The following is an 11,340-nucleotide window of genomic DNA, read 5'->3' as shown; positions in this document are numbered from 1 at the left end:
TTGAAAGTGTAATGCAGAGTGCATGTGGAAGAGAACAAAAAAAGAAATTTCTAGGGGCTAAAGATCTGTGACTTTATTCTGGGATGAATTTAGTAAAAATAAAATAAAAACTTGAACAAAAGTGTAGGCGAGATACTATGCTTTTCTGATAATAGAAATGGAGATTAAATATAAAGTCCTTGCTTCCCCTCCAAGTTTCCTCATGCTATTTACCCGAAACCCATCCCACAGCACAGCCTCTAAACCCTCTCTTTTATAATGCACCTTCTGAAGTTGAATTAAAACATTCAAACAGAAAAATTATAGAGAAATTTATAATCATTTTTGAAGCTTATATAAATGGTCTTATACAATATGTATTCTTTCTTTTGGGTTTCTTTTACAAAATATTATGAGATTTCTTTTCTGTGTTTTTGCATGCACTGGTAATTTTCATTGCTGTAATGTAAGTTTTGCCATTAAAATAGTATTTTTATAAATAACCTGCACCAGCCTTTCTACTAATTTATTTTTGGAATATACCTAGGAGTGGAATTGCTGGGTCAAAACTGTGTGGATCTCATCCTTTAGGTTTCCAAATTGATGGTGCCAGCTTATGCTATTGCAAGTCCTGCATGGATATCTCCATGGGTCCATAAGCCCCTCAACAGTTAACATTACCATGTTTACTCTGTTTTTAATTTTAGCCATTTTATTTTGTTTTTGTTTTTGTTTATTGGTTGGTTTGTTTTTTATTTTTTATTGTTATTTCCCCCAACAGACTTTTTTTTTCCTCACTGTACAGCATGGGGACCCAGTTACACATACATGTATACATACTTTTTTCTCCCATTGTCATGCTGTGTTGTAAGTATATAGACATTGTTCTCAGTGCTACACAGAAGGATCTCACTGGGTTCCTGTTTTATTGAGATATAATATACATGCAAAGAAAGCACAAACCTTGTGTTGTTGTGTTTTGACAAATGTATTTAGCCATGTAACTTCTATCCAAAGAAAAATACATTATAGAGCATTTCTGTCATCCCAGGAAGAATTCTCTTGCCTTCCATTCAATTGCATACTCTCACCCGAAAAATTACTGTCCTGATTTCTATCACTATAGTTCTATTCTTGGACTGCATATAAGTAATATGCTATAGCTAAAATCCTATGTCTGACTTCTGCTCCACATCATGTGCTTGGCATTGTTTATAAGATTCACCACAGCATATGTCAGTATTATTCATTTTCTTTTTATTGTCAAGCAATAATATTTCACTGTATGAATATACCACAGATTGTTTATTCCACTCTCCCAGTGATGAGCATTTGAGTGTTTTTGCTTTTGTTTTTGTCTCTTTTTTTTTTTTTCTAGGGCCGCACCCACGGAATATGGAGGTTCCCAGGCCAGGGGTTAATTGGAGCTGTACCCGCCCGCCTAGGCCAGAGCCACAGCAACGCGGGATCTGAGCCATGTCTGTGACCTATACCACAGCTCATGGAAACACTGGATCTTTAACCCACTGAGCGAGGCCAGGGATCGAACCCACAACCTCATGGTTCCTAGTCGGATTTGTTAACCACTGAGCCACAACGGGAACTCCGCATTTGAGTTTTTTGAAATGAGGTTATGATGAACATTTTTATAAATCTTTTGGTGGACATAGGTTTTATTTATCTTGGATAAATACCTAAAGTGGAATTATTGGGTTGTGGGACAGAATGTATATTTAATTTTATAAGAAACTGACAAGCAGTTATGAAAAGTATTTGTACAGTTTAACATTCCTACCAGCATTTGTAAAAGTTATAGTAAGCTCCACATCTTTGCCAACAATTAGCATTGTCACTCTTAATTTTATCCATCATAGTAAATGTAAAACGATTGTGGTTTTAATTTGTATTTCTCTGATAATTAAAGATGTTAAGCATTTTTTATGTTTTTGTGCTTATCAGTCACCCATCTATCTCCTTTTAGGAATTATCTTTTCAAAACTTTTACCCTTTTTATTGAGTTATCTGTCTTTACAACACTGATGAGTAGAAGTCCCTTATATAGTCTATATAAAAGTCCTTTGTCAGGTTTATGCATTGTAAGTATTTTGTTTTGTCTGTGGCTTGCCTATTCATTTTCCTAAATTTTGATAAATAGAAGTTTTATTTTTAATGTTGATAAAATCTACAGTATCAAATTTTGTAATGACTAGTGCTTTTTTGCATTTTATGCAGTAAATCTTTGCCTACTCAAAATGACAAAGTCATTTTCCCACAGAAGATTTACGGTTGTAGATTTTATAGGAAGGTCATCGATTTAACTTGAATTAATTTAATTGTGGAGTGATATATGGAATTGATTCATATACCACTTTATTTGTATATAAAGACTTTTCTTTCTCATGGAATTAATTTAGCACCTTGGTTTAAAATAGCTAGATACATATTTAGGTCTGTGTCTCAACTCCATTTGGTTCTACTGATTATTTGTTATTTGTTATTCCTTATACCAATACTACATTCTTAATATAGCCTTATAGTGGTTCTCAAAATCAGGTGATGTATGTCTTCCAACTTTGCTCATTAAGAAAAAAATATTGGAGTTCTCTCATGGCTTACTGGAAGTGAGTCTGAGTAGTATCCATGAGGACACAGGTTCAGTCCCGGGCCTGGCTCATTGGGTTAAGGATATGCTATTGCTATGAGCTCTGGTGTAGGTCGCAGACAGTTTGGATCTGGTGGAGCTCTGGCTATGGCGCAGGTCAACAGCTGCAGCTCTGATTCAACCCCTAGTCTGGGAACTTCCATATGCCACAGATGCTCCCCCCACAAAAAAAAGACCACAAAAATGCCATATATATATATATATATATTGCAATTGAATTTTAATTTTAACATAAGTTCATGAATTTCTTCAAAAAATACTTCAGGATGCTTGGGATTTAGCTGCATCTATAAATTTCTGACTGCTTTTATGATTTATCATTTATCTTTTGTTTTCTACAATATGACATCTCAGGATATTTTTCTTTGTACCTCTGCTTCTTAGGTTTTATAGCACTTCTTGAATCTCTGCCTTGAATTCTCTAATTAGTTTTTTAATATTCTTAGTTGCAATCCTCTTAACTATTGCTTCTGCCCAATTCATTCTTTTGTCCACTTCTAAGACTTCAATTACATATTTGTTAGATATTTGCACTAAATTCTAAATATCTATTCTGTTCTCTATATTCCCTATCTTTGTAGAGCTCCTTGCTTCGGTTTGCATATTCTCTGTGGACCTATTTTCCAACTTCTTTCTTCGGCTGTGTTTAATCTGCTGCTAATTTCAACCACTTAGTTTAATAAAATCTCCACTGTTGAGATCTTAACCACTTATTTTATTAACTTCTAGAATTTCCATTTTTAAAAAAATTTCCAGTTCTCTGCTATATTTCTCCATCTTGTCATAATTTATGAACATGTTAATTAAAGTTATATTTTATAACTAATATATCATTATTCTTTTGGTCAATCTCAGTAGTTAGCTTTTTGTTTTGTTTTTGTGGTTTCTTGACATTCTGTGCTTGATTTTTTAATTTAAGTATAGTTGATTTAAAGAGGTGTATTAGTTTCACGTGTAAAACATAGTAATTTGATGTTTAATAGGTTACACTCCATTTATAATTATTAGAAAATATTGGTTATATTCCCTGTGCTATGCATTACATCCTTGAATCTTACTTTACAAGAGCCTGATTATTTATTGTGTAGCCACATTGTATATCATTGCTTAGAATATGAGTATCAATCCTGTGCACCTTTAGCTAATGTCGTCTTTCTCCAGAGAATAATTTTTGTTATCATCACATAGGTGGGTGCATTACCATAATCTAAACTGGAGGTGAGATGATTTTAAATTGGGCATTAGTTATTATGAGAGCTTACCTTGTTTCCATTAAATATTACATGTAGAATGCAAGGCCTTTAGATACTAACTGAAAGGTACCCAGAGCCCTTAACTCCATATTTTTTTCCCCAGCAACATGAAAGAAGCAATATTATGCCAAGATGCCTGTCCTCTTAACCAGTGCTTTAGCATGAGGCATTAATTTTCCTGGGAAAAGTGGCTCCAGATACTGAAATAATCTCCCTTAGTAGTCCTCATTTTCTGTCTCTTAGTTCTTTAAGTTTTCAAGGCAGTGGTACCTTTTATATGTGTTTAAACAGATAGTTTTCTAAATATTTTTCTGGTTTATTTCATTGTTCTCATCCAAAACATCTGAAACCTCCTAGTTAGTCATTAATGGAAGCAAAATTCTTTATAACCTCTTAAAAAATAAATGTTTGTAGAAGTTAGTGGACCAGCTTTCAGAAAATATTAAAATATTGCCCTCTCTGATAAATCTAGAAAAGATTTGGTTTTTCTAATATAAATTCAGTTGACTGACATGCAAAAATTTTAGTTAAGCTATGCCAGTCTTTAATTGGTAATTGATAATATTGCTTGATGATAAGGAAAAACGCAATTCCTAGGTGTAATTTACTTAGAATAAAACTAAGATGCTCTAATTAAATAATGCTCAGCTTTACTTCTGAAATGTGTATGTACAAAGCACAACCAAAACCAGCATAGCAAAAGCTGCAAGAACTGAGCTGAAATTTAAACCACCACACACCAAAGACAAAACAGATCTTACAGTCCAGATATATCCAAACTGGTTGCGTCTCAAAACAAAACCGTCCACATTCCCAAGAGGATTATAATAGAAACCAGAATGTATATGACATTAACAGTGACCAATATACAACCAAAAACTGACCTAGAAAGACCTACGAAAAACCCATTTTTAAGAGTGAAAAAATAGTTGACAGATGCCAAGCAAAAGATGACCCAGATTTTGTAATTATCTGGCAAGGATCTTTCAGCAGCTATTGTAACTACCACTATTGGTTAAAAATTTTATAACAAATAACTGAAATGAATATAAAGATAGGAAATATCAGCAGAGAAATAAAACAACAAAAAATAACTAAATGAAAAAAATTTAGGTGAAAAGTACAATATCTTACATACAAAATTGTAATAAAAATGTACAATATCTTAAAAAATTGGATGGGCTCAATTACAGTATATATATGTATATATATATATATATACACACACCCACACCCTCACATATACATATATATACAATATACACACAAACATATACACATATATATATATCAAAGTATCAGTAATCTTGAATATAGATCAATAGCAATCACTCAAGAATAGAAAAGAAAAAAGTTTAATAAAAAATTGGATAAGATTTATGGACCTATGGAACAATAGTAAAAGGTCTAAAGTAAGTTGCATTATTATCCCAGAAGAAAGGGATAAAGAGATTGGGACAGAAGTGTATTTGAAGAAATCACATTTGAAAATATGCTGAATTTGGTGGGATACATAGATTTATAGAATCTAGAAGCTCAATAAATTCCAAATAGGATAAATTCTATGAAAAACATGCATAGATACCTAATAATCAAACTGTAAAAAGCCAAAGGCATTACAAACAAAACTTAAATATGGTAAAGAGAGAAGGATGATGATTTAAATCACTGGATTTCTCATCAAAAATCCAGCAAGAGTAGTAGTCAGTGAAACAATATCTTTTAAAGTGCTGACAGGAAAAATATAAAAACTTTCAACCGAGATTATATATCTAGCAAAAAAATCCTTCCAGAATGAAAAAGAAATAAAGACACTGTCATATCAAAGAACAACAAAGACAGTTTGGTGCCAGCCAATCTAAACTATGAGAAAAAATTTAAGGAAGTTCTTCAGGTTGAAGGAAAATAACACTAGAGGAAAAAATTAATCTTCAGGATTAAATATCGAGATTGAGAAAATTATAATACATGCTGAAAAAGAACCAAACATTTTGATAGCTACATACAAATATCTAAGCTTTACATTAGATTTTTGACCATAATTATTGAGATTATTCAAATGTTATTTTTTTATTTTTTTAAAGTTTTATTGATATTCAATTGACTTACAAGGTTGTGATAATTTCTGATGCACAACAAAGAAATTTTATTTTAATTTCAACTATAAATGAAGTTAAATCACTAGATATATGTAGCAGAAGCTATGTTGTGCTACCCAGATCTTCCTTTTAGAACACAAGTTCTCATTTCCTCAGTTGCCAGGACTGGTTGGCTACTAAACACTCACAGAAGAAATCTGCTGAAGAATTGCTCTCATTCACAGGGGGCTCCCTCATCCACACTGTACCTCTTTTCCAGAGGCCCTCACTTCAATGACTGCTCTATGTAGGGTACAAAAGTCCAACTGCCTTGCCTCAATTCAGGACAAGTTTAAAGGGTCATTGCCACTCCACAGCTCCCCATAGAATCAGCCTTTGTTCTCACCACATCACAGTACAGCTTTTCTCTCTGCATGATCTTATTTCACCCCTCCCTTGTAGGTGTTGTTCTAAAAGCGCTCCCCAACAAACCTTGTGCATCCAAATCTCTGTCTCCTAGTCTGTTTCCTGAGTAACCTAACCTAGGAGAGTTTATCATCCACAGAACCCTTCTAAAGCTGAGTCCTTTGAAAAAACTGTGAATGATGAGGGGTGAGAAAAGAACAAACATCAGCTGAAGATTATTTAGACTGTTTCTTTCAATATGATGGCCTAAATAAAACACATTTCATGAAACTCTCTTGAAAGACAAATGATAGTATTGAGACCCACTTTCTATTTAGACTCTGTCAACTCTAAGATACACGTGTGGGTTTCATCTACCACCAGTCTGCAGTGCCAGAGATAAAATACTAGAACACAGTTAGAAATATATGAAAAATGAGGAGTTACCACTGTGGGTAAGTGGTAACGAACCTAACTACTATCCATGAGGACACGGGTTCAATCCCTGGCCTTGCTTGGTGGGTAAAGGATCTGGCATTGCTGTGGCTGTGGTGTAGGCTGACAGCTACAGCTCTGATTCTACCCCTAGACTGGGAACTTGCACATGTCATGGGTGCAGCCCTAAAAGGACAGGAAAAAAAAAAAAGAGCAATATATAAAAAAATGAGAAATGCTCTCTTAAGCCATAAAGTATGTAGAGAAATAGGTGCTGAGTCATCATAAGGTGCCACAGTTATTCACTGGCATTCACAGCAAACAAACATCTTCCTTAAGAGGTAATGGCAAATTTATGCTGGAAAAACCATCTCAAATTATTTTCTTAGGACAAACACATTTTTTAAAAAACTACGTAAACATTCTCAATAACTCTAAATTGCTGGGAATTAATGGTGTTTTGGTTGAGGTTTTGCTTATCCTATTTCTTCCATTTGAAAGAAAATCCAGTCATTTTAATAATCCCTTTCAATTATATAGCTCCCTAGAGTTTAGAGTATACTATTGTATACAGTATCTCATTTATGTTTTTGTTACTGCCCACATAGTACATGATTGTTGGAGGATTATTGAAAAATACAGAGAAGCAAAAAGTAGATAATAGACTATAGGTAATCCCAGTAACAAGATGAATATTGCTGGAGGCATATTTTACTTTGCCTTCTTAGTATTCCATCCTCCCAAACAGTCTATTTTTTTTCCTCTAGGAAACTCCAATCCCTCCTCCACAATTTCATACAAGTATAGGTATGACTTATCCTACCCTGTCTCCAAAAAAAAGTGTGTTTGCCTCAGCTGTAACTAATCAGATTTCAAAATAACTTGTTTAGGAAACAGTACTTGAGGTGAGTTAGGCCAATGAATGCTGGAACACTTGAGGAAGGAATTAAGAAAATTTTTGTTTTATTATGTTTTGTTTTACCATCTGGGCATGCTAACCTGGTAGGAAATGAGTTTGCACATGGGCATCTTGGCCTACACATGCCATGGTAGACATTACTATGGTACACATTACCAGAGACTAAAGCTAACATAATGTATGTAGAGAAGATTTAGAGCTCATGACATTTAAGGCTTTGAATACAGTTGTACTCAAATTTCTTGTGAACTTTTCAGCTTGTATGAGTTAACATAGTCCCTTTTTTTCTTAAGCCTATTTGAATTTCATTTGATTACTTACAATTGAAAGAATTTAATGATACATAACTATTCACAATTTGAGTATTATTTTCCTGGCTATATTTAGATATACACAGTTTAATAGATAATTGAAAAACAGCAAAACTAGATGTGTTTCATCTTCATACATGAAACTATCCAGCAAGGCAGGCAAGGTAAAGACTATTAATTCCATTTCACAGATAAACAGGGAACAAAGGAAAAAGTTCATAAGTCAGGTTTTGGACTAGACCCACGCCTTTTTAAATATCTGATATGTTTATACTATATGACATTCCCCTCCATCTGTCTCAGTTCTAACAATATATTTCCTGAATATTAATAAGGATTACCTACCATGTAAAAGTAAAAGTGAAACAAGAAATGAGAAATCTAGAAAATAATGATATTGCAAAGAGAGCTAGGACCTCCAACACTATGGATAGAGGTTTAAAAATATCCATTCCTTCTTTCAGCATCTGTGTGTTTTGTACCAGGGTCTATCTCAGAACACTGGAAATGAAACTAAGATCAAAACTTAATTGGTACCTGGCCTCATAAAATTAGAGAACAGAAGGAGACAGAACACATCCAAGTATATACACAAATGATATGAAAATTCCAACTCTGACATGTACTTTGTAGGGGAGATATTTTGCTGCTAAAAGAATTCATAACAGAGCAATTTGATGCAATGAGGTGAGTTAAGGAATGTCCAACAGGGTCTTGATGCTTAAACTGCAGTCTTCAGCATGAACAGACTTAAACGATGGTGGAGGAGTTCTCTGGTGGCTTAGTGGGTCATAATCTGGCGTTGTTACTGCTGTGGTTCAGGTTTGATCCCTAGCTTGGGAACTTCCACATGCTGTAGGTGCAGCCAAAAAAAAGTCATGGAAATGTATTCTAAATGGAGATGATTACATGTGCAATTATCCTGTCAAGGTGGGAGGGTTGATGAAGAATATGCAGGACCAGGAGAAGGTCTGTGGATCTAGACTAATTAGAGCAAATGGTATGATGACTAAGTATGATTTTTGTTTTTTCAGAATTTAGATTTATAAGATTAACTTAGTTTATTTTCCCCTAACATCTAAGTAGACATTTTTTTTTGCCACACAAATTAGCTTTCTGCTGTTAAAAAAAATCCATAGATTCTTTCAGAAGAATACAACTGAGTTAACTTTCTTTTTTTGTTTTGCCATATGTAGCCTTTTTCTTGCTTCAGTTTAAGCAATTTTAAGATAATATCTTTTATGTGTTAATGTTTTCTAGAATTATACAATTTATATGTGGAAGATATCAAAGATATCTGAAATAGTGCTTTAATTTTAATTGTCCCACCCTATTCCCCAATGTGATTTACACAAAGTCACACTCTTAAAATGGCACAAACAGGATTTCCGAGGTGGCCTAGTACTTAAAGGTTCAACTTATCACTGCTATGGGTCAGGTTTGATCCCCAGCCCAGGAACTTCAATGCGCTGTGGGTGCAGCTAAAACAAAATAAAATAAAGTGCACAAATAACTCGTTATTCTTCCAAAAATAATTTTTGCCAAACTAGACACCAGCTTCTATATCCAGCCATTATCTTGTCAATTCTTTAATCCATTTCATGAACTCTCTAGTTTTTCCATCTTTTGTTAAGCTTTAGAGCTTAGTACCTAATGACATAGTGTACTGAATGACACATAGTACCTAATGACAGCCAGTGTACTGAAATTAAACACAGTAGGTTAGATTCCTTCAGAGTTTTTCATATTATATCCCTAAAATATTTGTGGCTAAATGTTACAAATGTGTTTGTTATTGCAATAGGAATAAGACTATACAGATAGGTTAAAAAGCTCTGTCATAATATAAATACACTTGACTTTGTAAACTCATATATTAGGAGGTATAGGTTATTAAAATAATCTATAATAATAGGAAATTTTCTAAACAAAATTTTAAAAGAGATTTTAAGAGATATGTAACAACAACAAATAAGATTTATAACTAGAGAGTGAAAACCATCTGTTATTAAAGTAATTATTGAAATGTTCCTTTTCTTTGAAAGAAGCTAAATATTTCACAATTAATATTTAACTAATAATTAACAGATTTATTGGCAGCCTGAGAATTAACATTTGCCGTATATTTATTCGGCCATTTCTCCTTGCCCTTAAATCTTTTTCAGAATCAGTTTTAGAGTTTAAGTATGCCTTGGCTTTTATCTATGGCCCTTCATTTATTTTACTTTTTTTGAAACTGAAATTGATTAAAAATTCTGAAAAATTATAAATGGAGCTATCCTCCATCTATCATGAAATAATTATGCCTAGAAAACTGTTGCTTTTGAATAAAGTGTCACATTAAGAGATAAAGTAGCATAAAAACAAGCAATGGCTTCTCCATATTGTACATAAATTAATATATTTATTGTAGTAATACAGAGAAATAATAAAAATTAAAGAGTACATAAAAATATATAATTAAAAGCAATCATCCTCCCAATTCCACTATTTGTATCTGTTCTTTGAATAACATTTTTACAGCTCTATTTCTTGTGTCAATAACCTGGGTCAATATAACAGTTCTGTCAAAGATGGAGATGCCATCACCCATGCCCTTCCACCCCATCTTCTCCCAGTACTTTTCATCTTTTACCTTTTCTCAAATACTTCTTTGTTTGCATATTTTAAGTTTAAAACTAATATTCTGTTAATAATTTTTACTGCACTTTTGTATAGATTTATTAACAAATTTGAAAATCAATAGGCTTTGTCAGTGTTATTATGAATGTCTTTGCCAGACATAACTTTCTACTTTACTATAGCTTATTTCCATCCCTGAGTAGCTCTGAGGAGCAAGTCAAATACAGTTACTTTTCTTATACTCTTTTACTTCAAACCATTCCATGTATATGTTTGCTACATATTTGGCACAATTTTCCTATACAAAATTTGATTTTTCCTGAATAATCTAATTGTCTTCCCTTTTTCTTCTTGACCAAAACTCAAAACAACAAAAGCTTTTCACCATAGCTCCAATTTATCATACACCTGTTGACAAAAATATCATATGTTATATAAGGTATTTTGCCCCAAATATAAAAATCCCAAAGTGCTATCTATAATCATCTCTAGTCCTAGAGTCACTTGGTCAAAAGCTATTAACCTAGAACTTTTCTGTTCTCCTTGGTTATATATACTTACACTTTCCTAGATCTCATGAGCTTTTTTTTTTTAATTGGGTGTCTTCCTAATTTTGCTAAAGTATTTCAAGAAAATTCTAAGAAAAGATACACAAATGGTCAATGTTGAGAATCTT

Source organism: Phacochoerus africanus, chromosome 1, assembly GCF_016906955.1.
Source record: "Phacochoerus africanus isolate WHEZ1 chromosome 1, ROS_Pafr_v1, whole genome shotgun sequence".
Classification (NCBI taxonomy): domain Eukaryota; kingdom Metazoa; phylum Chordata; class Mammalia; order Artiodactyla; family Suidae; genus Phacochoerus; species Phacochoerus africanus.
This window is presented reverse-complemented; position numbering follows the sequence as displayed.